The 22927-nt window shown below is 35.8% G+C and overlaps 1 protein-coding gene across 18 annotated transcripts in view; it reads right to left on the reverse strand.

Moving 5' to 3' along the window:
- The window catches only part of CLOCK (clock circadian regulator), a 141175-nt gene that overhangs the window by 73809 nt on the left and 44439 nt on the right, over nucleotides 1-22927 (reverse strand). For 11 of the 18 annotated variants that reach the window (XR_008912874.1, XM_056802638.1, XM_056802634.1 and 8 more), the window contains one exon: nucleotides 13132-13208. The exons of the other annotated variants lie outside the window; for them this stretch is intronic. The gene's annotated coding sequence lies outside the window, so the exon portion shown is untranslated. The remainder of the gene's footprint in view (nucleotides 1-13131; nucleotides 13209-22927) is intronic. 18 annotated transcript variants of the gene reach the window in all.

Genomic DNA, 22927 nt, shown 5'->3' on the forward strand with positions numbered 1-22927 from the left:
AGATGATAAAACAGCAAGAATCAATAAAGCAAACCCAAACAATTAATGAATTGGAAGAAAACAGAAAATATCTCACTGAGAAGGTCACGGACCTGGAGAACAGAGGAAGACGAGAAAATCTCCGTATCATCGGTCTCCCAGAAAAACCAGAGGTAAACAACAAATTGGATTTTATTCTAGAGGAGATTATAAAAGAAAATTGCCCCCACGTTCTGGAGCAAGGGGGCAAAATAGAAATAGAGAGGATTCATAGAACACCTTCTATACTAAATCCCCAAAAGACAACGCCTAGGAATGTAATTGCCAAATTCAAGAGTTTCCAAGTAAAGGAGAAAATCCTACAAGAAGCCAAGAAGAAGAGCTTCAGATATAAGGGGGCTCCCATAAGGATCACACATGACTTAGCGGCTAACACACTAAGAGACCGCAAAGCATGGAACACGATATTTAGAAAGGCAAGAGAGCTGGGTCTCCAACCAAGAATCAACTACCCAGCAAAACTGACTATATACTTCCAGGGGAAAGTATGGGCATTCAACAAAATAGAAGATTTCCAAGCATTTGCTAAGAAAAGACCAGAGCTCTGTGGAAAGTTCGATATCCAAGCACAGAAAGCAAGAGAAACATGAAAAGGTAAATATGAAAGAAAGGGAAAAGGAGATAAATCTTATCTTTCTCTTTAAGTCAAACTCTCTTCTATAAGGACTACATTTACATCTAATTATATATATTAATATGTGGGGAAAATGTTTTGTGTAACTCTCATAAATTGTTTCATCATAAGAGTAGTTAGAAGAAACATGCATAGGGAAAGATTGGGGAATCAAGAAGATTTGGGGAAAGTTGGGGCAAAAAAAGGAAAAGGGAGGGGGGAACCGTGATAATACTAAGATTAACTTCAAGAAATAGGGGGGGAATCAATAGAATAAACTTTCCCATATAAAGATACACATGGGAAGGGGAGGGGAAGAACTCTCATATGAGAAGGAGAGGAAGAGAGCGTGAAGTGGAAGTACTTAAACCTTACTCTCAGTGAAATCAAATCTGAGAGGGAAGAACATCTAGATCCAGTGGGATCCTGATTTCTATCTTATCCATTAGGGCAAGAAAGAAAGGAAAATTAAGGAGGGGGAGGGGGGAGGGAGCACAAAAAGGGAGGGAAGGAGAGGGGGGAGGGGAAGGGAGCATAAAAAGGGACGGGCTAGAAAGGGAAGCATCTCAAGGGAGGGGACTAGGGGGACCGACCTAAAGTAAATCACTGGTTCAAAAGGAGAAAGCTAAAGAAGAAAGGTCAGAACTAGGGGAAGACATCAAAATGCCAGCGAATCCACAAATAACAATCATAACTTTGAACGTGAATGGGATGAACTCACCCATAAAACGCAGACAAATAGCAGACTGGATTAGAACACAAAACCCTACCATATGTTGCCTTCAAGAAACACATATGAGACGGGTTGACACTCACAAGGTTAGAATTAAAGGTTGGAGTAAGACCTTTTGGGCCTCAACCGATAGAAAGAAGGCAGGAGTTGCAATCATGATATCTGACAAAGCCAAAGTACAAATAGACCTGATCAAAAGGGACAGGGAAGGTAAATATATTCTGCTAAAAGGAAGTATAGACAATGAGGAAATATCACTAATCAACATGTATGCACCAAATGGTATAGCATCCAAATTTTTAATAGAGAAACTAGGAGAATTGAAGGAGGAATTAGACAGTAAAACCATATTAGTGGGAGACTTGAACCAACCACTATCAAATTTAGATAAATCAAATCAAAAAATAAATAAGAAAGAGGTAAAAGAGGTGAATGAAATCTTAGAAAAATTAGAATTAATAGACATATGGAGAAAAATAAATAGGGACAAAAAAGAATACACCTTCTTTTCAGCACCACATGGCACATTCACAAAAATAGATCATACACTAGGTCATAGAAACATGGCACTTAAATGCAGAAAAGCAGAAATATTAACTGCAGCCTTTTCAGATCACAAGGCAATTAAAATATTGATCGGCAAGGGTACATGGAGACCCAAATCAAAAATTAATTGGAAATTAAATAACATGATACTCCAAAATCATTTAGTTAGAGAAGAAATCATAGAAACAATTAACAATTTCGTTGAAGAAAATGACAACGGCGAAACATCCTTTCAAACCTTATGGGATGCAGCCAAGGCAGTACTTAGAGGAAAATTCATATCCCTGAGTGCATATATTAACAAATTAGGGAGGACAGAGACCAAGGAATTGGAAATGCAAATCAAAAAACTTGAGAATGAACAAATTAAAAACCCCCAGAAGAAAACCATACTAGAGATCCTAAAAATTAAGGGAGAAATTAATAAAATAGAAAGTGACAGAACTATTGAGCTAATAAACAAGACTAGAAGCTGGTACTTTGAAAAAACAGACAAAATAGACAAAGTACTGGTTAATTTAATTAAAAAAAGGAAAGAAGAAAGGCAAATTAATAGCATCAAGGATGAAAAGGGGGATCTCACCTCAAATGAAGAGGAAATTAAGGCAATCATTAAAAACTACTTTGCCCAACTATATGGCAATAAATTTACCAATCTAGGTGATATGGATGAATATTTACAAAAATATAAATTGCCTAGACTAACAGAAGAAGAAATAGTTTTCTTAAATAATCCCATATCAGAAATTGAAATCCATCAAGCCATCAAAGAACTGCCTAAGAAAAAATCCCCAGGGCCTGATGGATTCACCAGTGAATTCTATCAAACATTCAGAGAACAGTTAACCCCAATATTACACAAACTATTCGACATAATAAGCAAAGAGGGAGTCCTACCAAACTCCTTTTATGACACAAGCATGGTACTAATTCCAAAGCCAGGCAGGCCAAAAACAGAGAAAGAAAACTATAGGCCAATCTCCCTAATGAATATAGATGCAAAAATCTTAAATAGGATACTAGCAAAAAGACTCCAGCAAGTGATTAGAAGGGTCATCCACCATGATCAAGTAGGATTCATACCAGGGATGCAGGGCTGGTTCAACATTAGGAAAACTATCCACATAATTGACCACATCAACAAGCAAACCAACAAGAATCACATGATTATCTCAATAGATGCAGAAAAAGCCTTTGATAAAATACAACACCCATTCCTACTAAAAACACTAGAAAGCATAGGAATAGAAGGGTCATTCCTAAAAATAATAAACAGTATATATCTAAAACCATCAGCTAATATCATCTGCAATGGGGATAAACTAAATCCATTCCCATTAAGATCAGGAGTGAAACAAGGATGCCCATTATCACCTCTATTATTTGACATTGTATTAGAAACACTAGCAGTAGCAATTAGAGAAGAAAAAGAAATTGAAGGCATCAAAATAGGCAAGGAGGAGACCAAATTATCACTCTTTGCAGATGACATGATGGTCTACTTAAAGAATCCTAGAGATTCAACCAAAAAGCTAATTGAAATAATCAACAACTTTAGCAAAGTTGCAGGATACAAAATAAACCCACATAAGTCATCAGCATTTCTATATAATTCCAACACAGCTCAGCAGCAAGAACTAGAAAGAGAAATCCCATTCAAAATTACCCAAGACAAAATAAAATACTTAGGAATCTATCTCCCGAGACAAACACAGGATCTATATGAACACAACTACAAAACACTTTCCACACAACTAAAACTAGACTTGAACAATTGGAAGAACATTAACTGCTCATGGGTAGGACGAGCCAATATAATAAAAATGACCATCCTACCCAAACTCATCTATCTATTTAGTGCCATACCCATGGAACTCCCAAAAATTTTTTTTACTGATTTAGAAAAAAACATAACAAAGTTCATTTGGAAAAACAAAAGATCAAGGATACCCAGGGAATTAATGAAAAAAAATACAAAGGAAGGGGGTCTTGCAGTCCCAGATCTCAGACTATATTATAAAGCAGCGGTCATCAAAACAATTTGGTACTGGCTAAGAGACAGAAAGGAGGATCAGTGGAATAGACTGGGGGCAAGCAACCTCAGCAAGACAGTATATGACAAACCCAAAGATCCCAGCTTTTGGGACAAAAACCCACTATTTCATAAAAACTGTTGGGAAAATTGGAGGACAGTGTGGGAAAGATTAGGCTTAGATCAACACCTCACACCCTACACCAAGATAAATTCAAAATGGATGAATGACTTGAACATAAAGAAAGAAACTATAAGAAAATTAGGCGAACACAGAATAGTATACATGTCAGACCTTTGGGAAGGGAAATACTTCAAAACCAAGCAAGAATTAGAAAGAATTACAAAATGCAAAATAAATAATCTGGATTACATCAAATTAAAAAGTTTTTGTACAAACAAAACCAATGTAACCAAAATCAGAAGGGTAGCAACAAATTGGGAAACAATCTTCATAAAAACCTCTGACAAGGGTTTAATTACTAAAATTTATAAAGAACTAAATCAATTGTACAAAAAATCAAGCCATTCTCCAATTGACAAATGGGCAAGGGACATGAACAGGCAATTCTCAGCCAAAGAAATCAAAACTATTAATAAGCACATGAAAAAGTGCTCTACATCTCTTATAATCAGAGAGATGCAAATCAAAACAACTCTGAGGTATCATCTCACACCTAGCAGATTGGCTAACATGACAGCTATGCAAAGTAATGAATGCTGGAGGGGATGTGGCAAAGTGGGGACATTAATTCATTGCTGGTGGAGTTGTGAATTGATCCAACCATTCTGGAGGGCAATTTGGAACTATGCCCAAAGGGCGATAAAAGACTGTCTGCCCTTTGATCCAGCCATAGCACTGCTGGGCTTGTACCCCAAAGAGATAATGGACAAAAAGACTTGTACAAAAATATTCATAGCTGCGCTCTTTGTGGTGGCCAAAAATTGGAAAATGAGGGGATGCCCCTCAATTGGGGAATGGCTAAACAAATTGTGGTATATGTTGGTGATGGAATATTATTGTGCTAAAAGGAATAATAAAGTGGAGGAATTCCATGTGAACTGGAACAACCTCCAGGAAGTGATGCAGAGCGAAAGGAGCAGAACCAGGAAAACATTATACACAGAGACTGATACATTGTGGTACAATCGAAGGTGATGGACTTCTCCATAAGTATCAATGCAATTTCCCTGAACAATCTGCAGGGATCTAAAAAAAAAAAATACTACCCACAAGCAGAGGATAAACTGTGGGAGTAAAAACACCGCTGAAAAGCAACTGCTGGACCACAGGGTTGGAGGAGATAAGACTGAGGAGAGACTCTAAATGAACACTATAATGCAAACTCCAACAACAGGGAAAAGGGTTCGAGTCAAGAACACATGTGATAACCAGTGGAATCATTCGTCGGCTATGGGAGAGGGAAAGGCGGGGGGGGGGGGGGGGGGGGAGGGGAGGAAAAGAAAACGATCTTTGTTTCCAGTGAATAATGTATGAAAACGACCAAATAAAAAAAAAAAAAAAAAAAGAATATTCAAAAAAAAAAAAAAAAAACAAAAAAAAAAAGTCTTTCCTTTCCCCAAGATCTGACAAGTATACCATTCTGTGTTTGCCCAATTTGCTTATAGTTTCCTTCTTTATATTCAGGTCATTCACCCATTCTGAAATTATCTTGCTATAGGGTGTGAGATGTTGATCCAAACCTAATCCCTCCTATATTGTCTTTCAATTTTCCCAGCAGTTTTTATCAAATAGTGGGTTTTGGTCCCCAAAACTGGGATCTTTGGGCTTATCATAGACTGTCTTGTTGAGGTCATTTACCCCTAGTCTATTCCACTGATCCTCCTTTCTATCTCTTAGCCAGTACCAAATTGTCTTGATGACCATTGCTTTATAGTATAGTTTGAGATCTGGGATTGCAAGTCCTCCTTCCTTTGTATTTTTTTTTTCATGATTTCCCTGGATATCATTGATCTTTTGTACTTCCAAATTAACTTTGTTATTTTTTTTCTAATTCAGTAAAAAAGTTTTTTGGTAGTTCAATGGGTATGGCACTAAATAAATAAATTAATTTGGGTAGGATTGTCATTTTTATTATGTTAGCTCATCCCACCCATGAGCAATCAATGCTTTTCCAATTGTTTAGAACTAGTTTTAATTGTGTGAGAAGTGTTTTGTAGTTGTGTTCACATAGTTCCTGTGTTTATCTCAGGAGATAGATTCTTAAGTATTTTATATTGTCTAGGGTGATTTTAAATGGAATTTCTCTTTCTAATTCTTGCTGCTGAAGTGGGTTGGAGATATATAGGAATGCTGATGGCTTATGCAGGTTTATTTTGTATCCTGTGACTTTGCTAAAGTTGTTGATTATTTCAACTAGCTTTTTGGTTGATTCTCTAGGATTCTTTAAGTAGACCATCATATCATTTGCAAAGAGTGATAGCTTGGTGTCCTCATTGCCAATTTTAATACCTTTAATTTCTTTTTCTTCTCTAATTGTTACTGCTAGTGTTTCTAGTACAATGTTAAATAATAGAGGTGATAATGGGCATCCTTGTTTCACTCTTGATCTTATTGGGAAGGCTTCTAGTTGATCCCCATTGCAGATGATGTTTGCTGATTTTTTATTTACTGTTTCTTTATTTTTAGGAAAGGCCCTTCTATTCCTATACTTTCTCGTGTTTTCAATAGGAATGGGTGTTGTATTTTATCAAAGGCTTTTTCTGCATCTACTGAGATAATCATGTGATTTTTGTCAGTTTGCTTGTTAATATGGTCAATTATGTGGAAGGTTTCCCTAATGTTGAACTATCCTTGCATTCCTGGTATGTATTCTACCTGGTCATAGTGAATAACCCTTGTGATCACTTGCTGGAGCCTTTTTGCTAGTATCCTCTTTAAGATTTTTGCATCTATATTCATTAAGGAGATTGGTCTATAATTTTCTTTCTGTTTTTGACCTATCTGGCTTTGGGATCAGTACCATATTTGTGTCATAAAATGAATTTGGTAGAACTCCTTCTTTGCTTATTCTGTCAAATACTTTGTATAATATTGGGACTAGTTGACCTTTGAATGTTTGATAGAATTCTTTTGTGAATCCATCTGGACCTGGGGATTTTTTCTTAGGGAGTTCTTTGATGGATTGTTCAATTTCTTTTTCTGATATGGGGTTGTTCAGGGAATTTATTTCTTCCTCTGTTAGTCGGCAGTTTGTAAGTATTCATCCATATCACCTAGATTGCCATATTTGTTGCCATATAATTGGCCATAATAGTTTTTAGTGATTGTCTTAATTTCCTCTTCATTAGAGTGTGAGGTCTCCCTTTTCGTCTTGGATACTGTCAATTTGGTTTTCTTCTTTCCTTTTTTTAATTCGACTGACCAGTACTTAGTCTATTTTATTTGTTTTTTCAAACTTCCAGCTTCTAGTCTTATTTATTAAATCAATAGTTCTTTGACTTTCAATTTTATTAATTTCTCCTTTGAGTTTTAGGATCTCTAAATTTAGGATCTCTTAGTTTTCATCTGAGGATTTTTAATTTGTTCATTTTCTAGTTTTTTAATTTGCATGCTCAATTCATTGACCTCTGCCCTCCCTAATTTGTTAATATATGAACTCAAGGACATATGCTTTGGCTGCATCCCATAGGTTTTGAAAGGTTGTCTCATCATTGTCATTTTCTTCAATGAAGTTATTGTTTCTATGATTTGTTCTTTACCCGGTTTTGGAGAATCGTATTGTTTAATTTCCAATTAATTTTTTATTTACCTCTCCATGTACCCTTACGAATTATTATTTTCATTGCATTGTGATCTGAGAAGGTTGCATTTATTATTTCTGCTCTTTTGCACTTGTTTGCAATGTTTTTTATGCCCTAATACATGGTCAATTTTTGTGAATGTACCATGTGTTGCTGAAATGAAAGTGTATTCCTTTTTGTCCCTATTTATTTTTCTCCACATATCTACTAACTCTAATTTTTTAAAGATTTCATTCACTTCTCTTCCCTCTTTCTTATTTATTTTTTGGTTTGATTTATCTAGTTCAGATAGAGGAAGGTTCAGATCTCCCACTAGTATAGTTTTTCTATCTATTGCATTCTTGAGCTCCACTAGTTTCTCCTTTAGAAATTTGGATGCTATGCCATTTGGTGCATACATGTTGAGTACAGATATTTCCTCATTGTCTATATTGCCTTTTATCAGGATGTAATTACCTTCCCTACCTCTTTTAACTAGATTTATTTTTACTTTGGCTTTGTCAGATATCATGATTGCAACTCCAGCCTTCTTTTTATCAGTTGATGTCCAATAGATTTGGCTCCATCCTCTTACTTTCACCCTATGTATATCTACCTTCCTCATATGTGTTTCTTGTAGACAGCATATGGTAGGGTTTTGGATTCTAATCCACTCTGCTATTCGCTTGCATTTTATGGGTGAGTTCATTCTGTTCACATTCAGAGTTATGATTACTAGCTGTGTATTTCCCAGCATTTTGATTTATACTCCTGGTCGTGCCTTTTCTTCTTTCACTATTTCCTTCTACACCAATGTTTGTTTTTAATCAGTCCCCTTAGTTCCCACCCTTATTTTACTTCACTTTCTAACCCCCTCCCTTCTTATTCCCCCCCATTATTTTCCTTGCAGTCTTTCTAAAACTACCCCCTCACCTTCTCCCTCCCTTGTACTGCTTTCCTCCTCATCAATCCATTTGTTACCCTTCTACTCCCTTATAGGGTGCATATATATTCTCTGCCCCAATGGACTGGATTGTTCTTTCCTCTTTGGGTCAATTTCAGTGCACGTAAGAGTTCAGTATTTCCTATCTCCAACCTCTTTACCCTTCCGATGTTCTCCCCCCTCCTGCCATGAGCTTCTTTGTGACATATAAATTGACCACCTTTTGTTTCTTTTCCCATTTATTTTAGTATTAACCTCTTTTTTAGCTCTAATTGTATATATACATATGTATGTATATACACACATGCATATGCATTTATGAATACATATATCTATATACCTATTTATGTCTTGTCATTTCATCCTGTACAGTTTGTCACTGTTCCCTCTAAGTGTAATTTGTCTAGCTGCCCAGGTGATAATAACAATTTTTAAGAGTTACCAATGACCTCTTTTCTCATAGTGATACATACCATTTTAACTTATCGAGTCTCTTTAAAAAAAAGTTTTTTTGTTTTTCTTTTTTCCCTCTTCTTTAATTACCTTTTGATGATTCTCTTGAGTTCTGTGCTTGGGCATCAAATTTTCTGCTCAGGTCTGGCCTTTTCTTTACAAATTCTTGGAATTCTTCTATTTTGTTGAATGACCATACTTTTCCCTGTAAGAATATAGTCAGTTTTGCTGGATAGTTGATTTTTGGTTGTAGACCTAGTTCCCTTGCTTTCCAGAATATCATATCCCATGCCTTTCGGTCCTTTGGTGTGGCTGCAGCCAGATCCTGCGTTATCCTCACTGTGGTTCCATGGTATCTGAATGACTTCTTCTTGGCAGCTTATAATATCTTTTCTTTGGTCTGATAGTTCTTGAATTTGGCTATAACATTCCTGGGTGTTGTCAGTTGGGGATTAAGTACAGGAGGTGATCTGTGGATTCTTTCGATTTCAACTTTTCTCTCTTTTTCTAGAATATCAGGACAGTTTTCTTGAAGGATTTCCTGTAGTATTATGTCCAGGCTTTTTCTTTTGTCATGGTCTTCTAGTAGACAAATGATTCTTAAATTGTCTCTCCTCAAATGATTTTCTAAATCGTCTGTTTTCTGAATGAGATGCTTCATATTTTCCTCAATTTTTTCATTCTTCTCATTGTTTTATAGTGTCTTGCTGCGATGTGAGGTCACTTAATTCCAGTTGTTGTATTCTGGTTCTTAAAGACTGGATTTCATCCCTGGCTTTTTGGTCATCCTTCTCCTTCTGGTCTGATTTTCTTTGGAGGTCATCTTTCATTCTCTTTACCTCATCTCTCATCTCCTTTGCCTCATCTTTCATCTCCTTTGCGTCATTTTCAAGCTGGTTGATTTTGGCTGTCAGATCATAAGTCCAGATGACTTATCTTAGTTTTTAAATTCTCTTCCCAATTGTCCTCAGCCTCTCTTAATTGCATTTTGAATTGCATTTTGAGTTCTTCCAAAGCCTGTATCCAATTCACTGGGATTTCTCTTTTATTGCTTGCCTCCTCCTCTGTTCCATTTGCTCTTAGATCATTGCCTGTACAGAAGCTGTCTATTGTAATTTCTTCTTTTTCTGTTGTTTGCTCATATTTACCCCTTCTTTGCTCCTCGTATTTGTTTGTGCTCTTGCTCCTCTCATTTTTTTTTTTTTTTTTTTGGTATTAGGGCTTTCTGTCAGTCTCCCCTCTTAGAGATTTGTCAGGAGATCTCTCCAGGCAACCTGTGTGTGGGGGTTGGTGTTGGAGTTTGAGCTTCCCTGTCCTCTGGAGGCTTTTGATTGGATTAAAGTCCAGCAGTCTGTGGGGGAGGGGTGTTGGAGCTTGGGTTTCCCTGACCTCTGAAGACTTTTGATGGGATTAAATTCAGATGGGTTTGGCTGGAACAATATGGAGGGTCTCTGCAGCTCTGACCAGGCTGCCCACTCTATGCTCCCTCTCCAGCTCCTTCCCTGCTGCCTGTGTTCGATGGTCTGACCCTGGCACAGCCCTGCCCTCAAGGTACACCTTCCAGACCAGCGCCTTTGCCTGCCCAGAGGTTCCTGCTGCTGCTGGACGCTTAGCACTCTAGGTTGGGGGGTAGGGGTCCTGTGACCTTCCTTCTGCCTTCCCCTTAAACCCAAGTGTTCTTGGATTCCGGCTTTTGGGGGGGTGTACCTTTTGAATTGAGTACAGCAGGAGGGTTCCTTGGCTCTGTCTCGTTGTTAGGCTTGATTTTCAGTCCCCTAGGAGCATTCAGTTTGTGATCAGTAAGGAAGGGTATTCAGAGGTCTGAACTTCTGCTGCTTCTAGGCCGCCATCTTGACTCCCTTTCTTCGCAGTCATTTTTAAAGCCTCTTCAATTTGGTTTTCAATATCATCATAAAAAAAATTTGTTTTGTCCAAAATCACTCCTGATCTATTAAGTAGCAAATCTATCTTTTCTCAAGCTTCATCCTTCTTGAACTTTTTGCAGACAGTGACTGACACTTGCTAATCATCTTTTTCTTCTGGATATTCTCTCTTCTCTAGGTTTTTAGAATACTGTTCTCTCTTGTTTTTCTTTCTGTCTGACTGCTTCTCAGTCTCATTCACTGGATTTTCATCCAGATCAAACACATTAAACACAGATATACTTTAAAGCTCTGTCCTGGGGCCCTCTTCTCTTCTCCCCCAAGTCTTTTATTCTTGGTGATCTTATCAGCTCTTAGTGGTTCAATTACTATCTCTATGCATTGGATTTTCAAATTTATTCATTTACTTAATTTAGCCCTCTGTCCTGATCTCCATTCTGGCATCACCAATTGACTCTCAGACATCTTGAACTAGATGTCTCACAGATATCTCAAATATGTCCAAAACAAAATTCATTATCTTTCCCTCTTCCCAACTGCTTGATTATTTTTGCATGCATTACCATTGCCCTAGTCACTCAGGCTCTTAATCAGCACCATCTTCAATTATTCACTCATAATCATCCCCATGTACTGTCAAATTTTATATCATATACATATATATATATATATATCACAAAACTCTACCATACATCTTCTATCTTCAGACAAAGCCTGTACAATGGTGTAAGTCCTCATCACCTAACACCTGGAATGTCATAATAGCTTTCTATTTGGTCTCTTTCCTCAAATCTGTCTCCACTCCAGTCTATCCTCTATTCAGCAGACAAAGTGATCATATGATTTCATTACTTAAAAAACTCACAATGCCTCTCTGTTACTTCCAGGATCAAATATAAAATACATTGTATGGCGTTTAAAGCCCTTTACAACTTGGTCCTTCTTGCCTTTCCAGTCTTCTTCTTACACTTTAATCCCTCCATGTATTTTGTAATTCTGGTTGGTCTCTTTACTGCTCTTCACATATCACCCTCTCAGAACTCTGTGCCTTGCCTTTTCTTTTCTTTTCTTTTCTTTTCTTAAACCCTTACCTTTTGTCTTAGAATCAATATTATTTATTGGTTCCAAGGCAAAAGATCAGTAAAGAGCTAGGCAATGGGGGTCAAGTGACTTGCCCAGGGTCACACAAATAAGAAGCTCTGTGCGTTTTCAAAGATTGTCTCCCATTCCTTGCTCTCCCTCCTTGCCTCTGTCTACTGGCTGCCTTATCTCATCAAGACTCAGTTAAAATTCCACTTTCTAAAGGATTCTTTCCTGGCTTCTCCACAGCACTCTATAACTCTACTTCCTTCTAGAGCCTTCCTTTGGAAACTAACTCCAGTGTATCTTGAATATATTATGAATGTACCTGGTTTTTTGCATATTGACTCATTAGAATGTGAGCTCTTTGAAGGCAGGGATCATATTTGGTCTTTTGTTTGTTTCTTTCTTTTGTATTCCCAGTACTTAGCACAGTGCCTGGCACATAATAAACAATAAATGCTTGTCAAATGACAATTTCTGAAAGGAGCTGGGCATGGTTAGAGTCTTTTGTTTGACCATCTTTACTGGTCATTACATTTTCAAACACTCTATAAACCAGCCAAAGTTTTCTGCTTTTTGTTCCTCTCATTCTATTTTGTAACTTCATTTTTTAAACAGGCTACACTTAGAATGTACTCCTTCCTTCCCACCTCTGCCTCTTAGAATACCTAGTTTCCTTCAAAATTTTACATCAAAAAACTACTTCTTACATGAAACTCTTGATAATTAATTCCTCCAGTTGCCTTTACCTCTCTCTTGCCAAAAATTATCTTGTATTTACTTTCTTTATATTCTGTATTTAATTTTCTGTATACGTTGTGCTTCTCATTTCTCTACCTCCAACTTCCATAAAATGTAAGTTCTTTTGAGGACAAGACATTTCTTTTGTCTTTGTAACTCTAGCATATAGCATAATGCCTGGAACACTGGAGGTGCTTAAACAAATACCTTCATCTGATATTAAAAATAGCTAATACATGTCTCTTCACCTGTTCATAGGAGATGCTAATCAAGATAGTTTTCCTACAACAATGTAGCTCATTATGTCAGTTTTTTCTTTACCTCTTGTACTTCTGGGACCTTTTGAATGAATTCTTCAGAAAAATGTTCTTTGTGGCATGTCATCAAATCTCCAAATACTGTTTAAATTTTAAAAAAAAGAGGAAAAGGAAGATTATGAGAATGATTTAACTTACAAAAAAAGGATGTCATGAAACTATATTAAAGGGTTTCTTTTATTTTAGTATTTTGGTTTTATATGATTACTGCCTTACAAAAAAAGAAAAATATGGAAATATGTTTTGCATGATAATACATGTATAACCCAGATCAAATTGCTTTCCATCTCCAGGAAGAGGGAGAGTAGGGAGGAAGACAATTTGGATCATATGACTTCAGAAAACTTATGTGAAAAATTATTATTACAAATATGATTGGCAAAATAAAATATTTTTAACCAAAAAAAGTGAAACAAAATAAAAACAGCAACTTTTTTGAGTCCCAAAATGTGAATCTGCCTGCTTGTAACACAAGAATAGCTTAGCATGCACTGGCAAAAGCCTATTTATAATACCTAGTATTTTATTTATCACTACTTTAAATTTAATACTTTTTTTGTACAAAAATTAAGCCACCAAAAAAAAACTCAGAAGGTAAAACCAAATAGAAGTTTAAAAACTGGCTTATTGTAAATCCATTCAAAATGAGTTATTAAAAAGAAATTCATAATTTTTCTAATTTAATTAATTTCTAATACCAAGAAGCAGACTTAAAAAATAGACCGTAGTTTTTGCTAGTCTTGTGATTTAATTCTATATTCATGTCTTTTCAATACGTAAGAACATGTGGTTCAAACTATGTGCTACCAAATTACTTGTCTACCTCAAGTCAAGAAATATCTAATCTAAGTACCTGCTATTTGCACAGCTCTTTCAGGCAACTGGAAGAAAGCAAAAAGTTGACAAAGCAGGAATTGCTTTTAAAGAGTTTGATTATGAACACTACCTTCTAAGTTTAGGTAAGCAGGTGAACCTAACATGGAGATTAATGACTCCAAATGTTTATCAAATATAAGCACAACAACTGATGTAAGAATAACAATGTGCCCATCTGTGGGGCTATCTTGGATGTGACCTAATTAGAATTGTGAACTCCTGGAGGGCACAAACTATGTTTTTATGTATACATTTATAAAAGTATATATCTATTCATGTGTATTTATACAGATAACAACATATGTATGTACACATGTGAAGTTAAGTATACATATCAAATTATAGAATGTTACATGGCTTTAAAAAAGTGAAAATATTCTGTTTTCATAATATCAATGCAAGATAGAAAATTAACTCAATGATAGGTTGTTTCATTTTGTTTTTGGCCCAATAACCTAGTGGCCCACTGACCTACTTTGGTAGTTACACTGTTAAATGCTAATGTAGTTTTTAGATAATTTTGATTAGTATATTAATTAAGCAAAATGCTGAAATCTGGTTGACTGATACTTTAAAATAAGAAGCACAATCATTATTGAAATTCTGACATGAGTATAATGAGAAATTTGTAATCTTTCTCTGCAAAAAATAGGATAGGTGAAAGAAAAGAAATACTGTATGCTCACATGACAGTGACTTAATGAATGATTTAGATAATTTTAAATGACATCATATTTTATCCAAGAAAGAAAAACTGAATTAAGAAATCATTAAAAATGAAAACCTGCATAACTAAATCACAAAGTGAAAAATGAAATACCTTTTTTAAATAGATTCTTTTTAAGGCGATGAGATAATTCTGAAATACACTATTAGATCGTACTGCTAAAACAAAATCAGGTGATAATATTTTGTTAGTTGAAATTTGTAAAAGCAGAATGAACTAAAAATAAAGTTGTGGGAAAAGAAAGCACACATGTCTGTACTCAAAAAGTTTGGGCCTATTCAGAGTAGGGAGATGGAAATAAAAAGTGGAAATCGTCTAAACTTTGCTGTAGCCACCTAAGTGCCAAGAAACAGTGTGGTATTTGTTGTTGTTTGCTAAGCATATCTGGACAATAATAGAACTAGAAATGGCAAACATGTTTTTTTAGCCAATGAGACCCAATACAAATGACTAATAAACTATACCAGTAAAATCGTTCATTTTCATATCCTAATGTTGGAATGCTATTATGATATTTCCAGTGTCTTTCTACTGTAGCTAAAAACATAATTTGAAACTGATATCTCCATAACTGTTCTTAATATTTCAATCTGAAAAAGTTTGGGGGTTCCACTGAAATTTCTTCAATGAATTTTTGAATCTTTTCAGGAAAAGGAAAATATCACAATTAACAAAAAGCTACAAGTAATCTAATCTATGCAGCTTTCAGTATTATGTCATTGTTCCAAAGACTACTGAGAAACTACAGGAAACATAAGTTATCCATTTATTCTGGTCCTTTTGGCAATTCAAATATAATATCCCTTCAAGTATAGATAATAAACACTGCATAACAGTGTATGGTCTCTGTCTTTCGTTTCTATTTAGTTTTTCCCAATAAGTAATTTGGATTTTCTATCAAAACAGTGTATCTATAAAGACTGCTATATATTTCGATATTAAAATAGTTAAAATTGGATAATTTAAATTAGAAAAATAAAGGAAAACCCAAGTACATTTTTTCATGTATATATATATATCAAAAGGAAAAAACAGAGTGAGTACTCTGAAAAGTAACTTGATTGAATAGTGACCAATTCTTTGGTAACACAATGGCATTATTTGAATTCTATCAAGAATTAGGTAGCTTAGGAGTACAAATGATTATAAATAGTAATGTTTCATATTCTGATTGCTGCTTTATCAAAATAATGCCCTTTTCCATCTGCTATTATTTATTTGCCAAAAAACTGCCAACAGATCATAAATAAATTATGTCCATGCCATTTTATGTTTGCTAATTTCAACTACAGAAATAATCATAAGCATTATACCATAACCACACATTATAGATCTGAATATAAACATTTGTCATTTTAATTTAGTTTTATATTTTTACTCTTTTCTATGTTTGTATATTTATTATAAATCTATACATTCTAGTTCTATTTCACTATGTACATGTCTATATTGATGTTTTCTGTTGGTTTATAAATAATCTAACTCATAAGAAGCTATTATTACCTGATGGCTATCATCAGGTTACAACTGTTTCAAATTTCATGCATCTCCCCACTTTAAATCTGTAAAGTTTAAAAGATGGGTTTACAGTCTATCCTGGCAGAGTTCTCATACCAATGAGAACATGGATCTTTGTCTTACTGAAAAATCTGGAGAAGTCAGGATACTAGTACTTCCTATGTACAAGTGCTGCACTGGATAATGGGGGGGGGATGAGAGAAATGGTTCTTTCCTTCCAGCTTCAGTTCTATTGGGTGTTACAATAAAAAATTAATAATGTAAGGCACTATTAGAGTGTTAAAAATTAGGAGGATCAGGAAGAGTCTCCTACAAGAATTGGCCAATGACCCAAGTCTTGAAGGAAGCTGGAGATTCTAAGAAAATGATATTCTAGAAAGATGTAATGTCCTTAAAGACAGCAATTTCACATTTTTCTTTATATGCCCAGAACCTAGCACATAGTTAGTCAAATCAAAAGCATTTATTAAGGGCTATTTATTTATTTGCCACACACTGTGCTAAGTAAACTCCCAGCTGAGGAAAACATACAAGACACCATCTTCTCTGCAACTTGGAATCTTGGAAAATTGTCTTGCAGGGGAACAAAGCCAGCAATGTATCAAATACAATACCTGAGCCTGGATCTCTATACACTATATCATGCTGTTTCTTATAGTAAGTACACAGAAGCGCTTGAAGAATAAGGACCAACTCTCAAAAGAATTGTAAACTATTAACAACCAAAAGATCAGCAAAAGAAATGTTGATTAAAACAGTTTTGAGGTTTTACTTAGTATCCAGAAAACTGGATATGCAATTCAGGCACATGGAACAATCTACACAAAGGTTTAGAGCAGCGATGGCAAACCTTTTAGAGATGGAGTGCCATGCCCCACCCCACCAGAGACCAAGTGCTATGCCCTTCCCCCCCACTGAGTACGAGGTGTGCCCCCCCTTACCCCACACCAGTGGAGGGAGAAAGAGCTCCCATTGGGCCGCTGGGAAGAAGGATGGGAGAAGTGAGGAATGTCCTAAGCTAGTATAGAGAGGGGGAGGGGAGTGGCCTGAGCGCTCTACTTCCCTCCAGCTCTGTCTTCTGTGAGCCGCCCACCTTATCCCCTGTGCACTCCCATTGGTTGTTGGGCAGAGGGGTGGGGATGTGAAAAAATACCATCAGGCATGGTGGAAAGGCGGAAGGGAGCAGCTCCACCTGAGTCTCGCTACCTTTTTAGTAATGAACTCTGGGGGAGGGTGGGGAGGAGGCTTGCCCATAGAGAGGGCTCTGTGTGCCATCTTTGGTACCTGTGTCATAGGTTTGCCATCACTGGTATAGAGACCAGAAACAGAACTGAAAAGAAAAATAAATTTGGAATGATAGATTCTTTGTCATTCTGTTTTCTTTTTTAGTCATGTCTGACTTTTCATGACCTTATTTGAAGATTTCCTGGTAAAGATAATGGAATGATCTGCCATTTCCTTTGCTAGCTCATTTTATAGATAAGGAAACTGAGGTAAAGAGGGTTAAGTGACTTGCCGAAGGTCATAACACTGTCTGAGGCAGATTTGAATTCAAGGAAGAAGAATCTTCCTGACTTCATGTCTGGCATTCTATTCAATGGGCCTCCTAGCTTCCCAACTATGGAGTAATAGGACCTGGAATCAACTTCTCCTTCTGCTGTTTATCGTCTGTGAGTTTCAGAAGGCCTCAAATTCTCTGGTCTTCAGTTTCCTTTTCTGTAGAATGAAGAGATTGGATGGCCAGTGTCTGTTTTATCTTTTAGGGTTACTTCTTTTCTTCTTTGGCAAAGAATTTTCCCCTACACATAGTTGGGGAAAAACAACTCCTTTTGACTTCCTATAATATTTAAAAGATCTATGGTTTCTTCAGTGCGAATATTTGTCTCCACTTGACTAGTTTCTCTAGCCGAAATAATCCAACTGGCATCTAACTTTTCTGAAGAAGAGTCATCTGGGCTTGGTTTGATTGGGCCTTGGAGGCAAGGAGGTAAAGGGGAAGAAGGAAAGGAGTAAATGAAGTACAGAAGGGAAAATGGGAGAGTAGGGAGAGTAGGAAGAAAGAGGAGGAGTAAGGAAGGAAGGAGGGGAGACAAGAAAGAAGGAGAATTTATTAAATGCCTACTGTGTGTCAGGCATAGTGCTAGGTACTGAAATATAAAAATATAAAATAATTTTATATAAAATATAAAAATCAAATAGTCCTTGCCTTCAAGGCATATATTCTGTCCAGGGAGACATATATATATGTAAATATATCTATATACACATATATAGATATAGATAGATATAAACAGAATATAATTATCCCTTCCACATTGTCACTTTCCTCATCATGGTTTGATATATGTCAGGTTAGCATAAAAATTAAATGGGAATTTGGGAGGAGTTTTGTGGATGCCACAGATAATAGACAAAGGCCAGCTGATGACACAGAAAAGTTTAGAGACTCAGAAATGTATAAAATATATTTATAATATCATTATATCAATGTATTCATGTTTTTAATACCATAAATATACACAATTTCTTTTTTAAAGTTAAGATAAGTAAAAAGTTAAAGTTTGTGAAAACAAAAGGAAGCAGTTGACACAAGGCTAGAAATATTAACATTGACCTATGTATAGTCTACAACCAAATTCTTAACCCAAATTTTACAATGAAGTACTGTAAACATCCCATAAAATAAAAAGAAAATATTCAGATGGCTTCTCTGATATGAAGAGTGAGTCAAAAAATTTTACTCAAATTTTCCACATCATCAGGGCACAGAACCCCTTACCTCCTGGATGTTTAAAGGATACCTATATACACACTGCAGGTTTAAAAGAGAGTCAATCGCTAAATGCCAGTTCCCTATCATGGTTTTTATTGTTAACAAATATTATAGTTGATAAACTATTATTACTACTTCTTGTTCCCTCAACATGCCATTCCATCTCCCCTGTTTCAAGAAGCCCAGGCCTGGAACACAAACATCTCTCACCAGTATCACTCAGAATACCAAGCTGCCTTTGATACTTCACTTAAGTACCAACACAAGGCTTTTCCTTGTACACCCTAGTTTAAAATCTGTCCCACCCCCAAAGTACTTTGTATTTACTTTATATCTATTTGGTACTCAATTATCTATGAACACATTGTTTCTCCCCAGGAAAATGTAAATTCCTTGAAGGTAGGGATTATTCTTCATATATCTAATATGTAGCACAGTGCTTGGTAGAGTAGGTGCTTAATCAATCAATGTCTGCTGAAGACCAATGAAACTGAAAAATCATGATAGAAGGTTTAGAGAAAGAATCTGGTCCAGGACAGAGCCTTCACACACACACACACACAGTGATCTAGCAAAGGAGAATGAGAAGGAATTGTAAAAAAGAATCAGATGGCCAAAGGTTTTGAACTGGAAGGAGTTGTAAAGATCAAACGTTCTATCCCCTTTATTTTAGAGATGATGAAACTATGGAACAGAGTAGTGAAAGAGAAAAAAAAAGCCAAAAAGAGAGAAAATAACCCTGTAGGAGAGATGGTCAACACTATCAAAAGATTCAGTGTAATCAAGAATGAGAACTGAGGCCACTGGATTTTGTAATTAAAAGATCCTTGGTGACCATAATATAAGGTAGCCATGTTTCAGTGCTTGCCATATTAACCCATAGGTCTCCACTACTCTCCAATTAGACAGAAGCAAGCTAATAAGCACACAGAAGAATGGCAGTGCCCTGGGGCAAGTCACTTAACCTCCAGTTGCATAGCCCTTACAGCTATTCTGTCTTGGAGTCAATACACAGAATCAGTTCAAAGTCAAAAGGTAAGAGCTTAAAAAGTCACTATACTAACACACATAAACATTTAATGAAGGTCATGTTACTTCAAACATTTCAAAAGTACATCCATATATATGTGTAAATATTTCTGTGTATACGTTGAGGGGGGAGGATTAATTTTATTGGGGAACAAGACAATTTTTAAAATATAATTTTTATTTTATTTTTTTAAAAATATTTTCCCAAAGTTATATAATTCATGTTCTCTCCCTCCCCTCTTCCGGAGTTGACAAGCAATTCCACTGGGTTATACATGTATTGTCATATTATAAGACAATTTTTTTGAGATTTAGGTCACCTTATCTTGCCTAGGCTAGAAGTACAGCATCCACTCACAAAGCTCAAATTTGTTCTATTCCTGACAATGGCTGGCTCCTTGATCTGAGGTTTCACCACATTGGTACAGGCCTTAGTGAGGGCATTCCACTGACTTTAGGCCTAGTAAGATAGTATTTTTAAAGGCTTTTATGATCTTCCCTGTTGTAGCTAGGTGGCACAGTAGACAAAAGTGCTGGGCCTGAAGTCAAAAAGATCTGAGCTCAAATTCAGTTTCAGACAATTATTAACTGTGTGACCCTGGGCAAGTCACTTAACCCTATTTGCCTCCGTTTCCTCATTTGTAAAATGAGCTGGAGAAGGAAATGGCAAACCACTTCAGTATCTTTTCCAAAAAAACCTCAAATGCAGTCACACAGTGTCAGACATGACTGAACAACAAAAACAAATGATTGACTGTCCTATACCTAGCCTGAGAGAAGATTCTTCCTTTCTCAGAGGTATTGTAGTACAGTAAAATAAAAGCTCAGTGCCTGGAATCAGAGGCTCTGGTTCAAATCCCAACTCTTCCATTTTAATACTCGACTTATGCTTGTGTGGCCAAAGGTGAGGCAGTTGACTACTCTATCTATATTATTTATATAACACACAATTTAGTTATATTAATTCATTTATAAAACAAGAGAGTTGAAATACCTGCCTTCTAAAGTTCCTTCCAGCTCTAAGTCTATACTTCTAATCAGACCTCATGATATTTATCCTATTCTTTCATACTTTGAAATATTCTTATTGATAGCTTATTCCCTCAATGATATTTTAAGTTCCTTCAGAACAGAAACTGTCTTACTTACCTCTCATAGTGCACTGTGATAGGAGGTGCTTAATAATTTTTGTGAATGAATGCTTCAAGTCCTAATTTTTATTAACAGCATAAATGAGGGAGGGAGGGAGGGAGAGAGAGAGAGAGAGAGAGAGAGAGAGAGAGAGAGAGAGAGAGAGAGAGAGAGAGAAAGAGAGAGAGAGAGAGAGAGATAAGGACAGGATTTAATGGGCTTTGGAGAGAAACAACTTGGGAGACAACTTTGTCTATATTGAATCTAAAATAACATTAAACCACCCACCCTGACAAGAACTTGACTGCTAAACCATCTTTCCTTTTCAACTTCTTCAAAGTAACCTGAGCAAAGATGCATACAATACAAACAAAAGGAATAAAACAGAAAATTTAACTTTATTCCTAAATAGCAAAAGCATATGAGGTGATTGTTTTTCTGAGTAGCATAAGCTTTATATTTTTATGTCAATAAAAGTAAAGTGCCAGCATATGACACCCTCTTCATATTTCACATCATTATCCTATGTTATACCTGCAAGAATGGCATTTTATATAATATCAAATAACAAATTAAATTCTGGCCCAGATCATATTAATAAACCTTTAGCTATTTGGGTTTATGAAATAGTTATTTATGAGAAAATATAGGCAGAATTATATTTGTGCTACAAAACCCAGGGGATTTGTTTTGAAATGTGATTATTCAGCAGTGTAGGAAAATACTAACAGATGGTAGGTTAGAACTGGCTCATGAGATATACGACTTGTAACTAATATGGATAAATAAATCCAGAACTATGCTATGACACTTATACCTCATTAATGAGACCACTTGAGCTAGTTAAAATGTCACCAAAAATGTTAGTTAAGCCAAGGCCACAAATATCCATATAACTTTTTGCAGCACTACTGTTTTATAAAAAGGATTAGTTGTTTTGACCTATTAAAACTTGGGTTAACTGCCAAGCTGCTTTTGCAGCCAAGTAGGCCAAGCAAGTTCACATTCATTTGAAAACTAGTTCAATTGGGTTAAAAGTAAATTTCAATAATTTGCCTGGAACAAGAAATTTAAAAAGTAACTTATGAAAATCTACACTCTGAACTCCTCTAAAAATAAAGGGATAAAGTCTAAACTATGATTCAATTAATATAAGGAAATTCCCAGGAAAGGAAATAATTTCTCAGTGCAAGTTGGGACATTTTCTACAATTTTCTATCTCAGAGAGTTTCCTAGGACTTGTCCAGGGTCACATAATATGTCAAAAGCTCTGGTCTTCCTGACTGTAAGGTAGATTTCTTTATTCACTAGGCCACATTATCTCTATAAATAGCTGGATGAACATGTAAAATCTACACATACAGAATATCCCTACCTATTAAAGAATTTTTTCTTCTTAGAAATTAGTCTGTTTTATTATAACTATTAGATTAGAAGAACTTGAAGCAACAAAATAAATAGAAAATTGACTCTCCCTTCCTCCATTCCCACTGAAGTCATCAAGTATTATAATATATGTTGACTTCATTTTGATGATTATATCAAAATCTTTGCACAATTTGCCCCTTCTGCAACTAATGTACCCTATAAGCTGCAATTATAATTATCTTCATGTAGTCTTTTACTTGTGCTCAACATGAGTAATGCAAGAAAGGAAAAACCATACAACCAATGAAATGATGTTTCCAGTTGTCTTTTGGCACACTTTGAAGTCCACTGTGTAAACTCGTACTTGCTTCCATAAGA

The sequence above is a fragment of the Monodelphis domestica genome, chromosome 6 (assembly GCF_027887165.1).
Source record: "Monodelphis domestica isolate mMonDom1 chromosome 6, mMonDom1.pri, whole genome shotgun sequence".
In the NCBI taxonomy this organism is placed as follows: Eukaryota; Metazoa; Chordata; class Mammalia; order Didelphimorphia; family Didelphidae; genus Monodelphis; species Monodelphis domestica.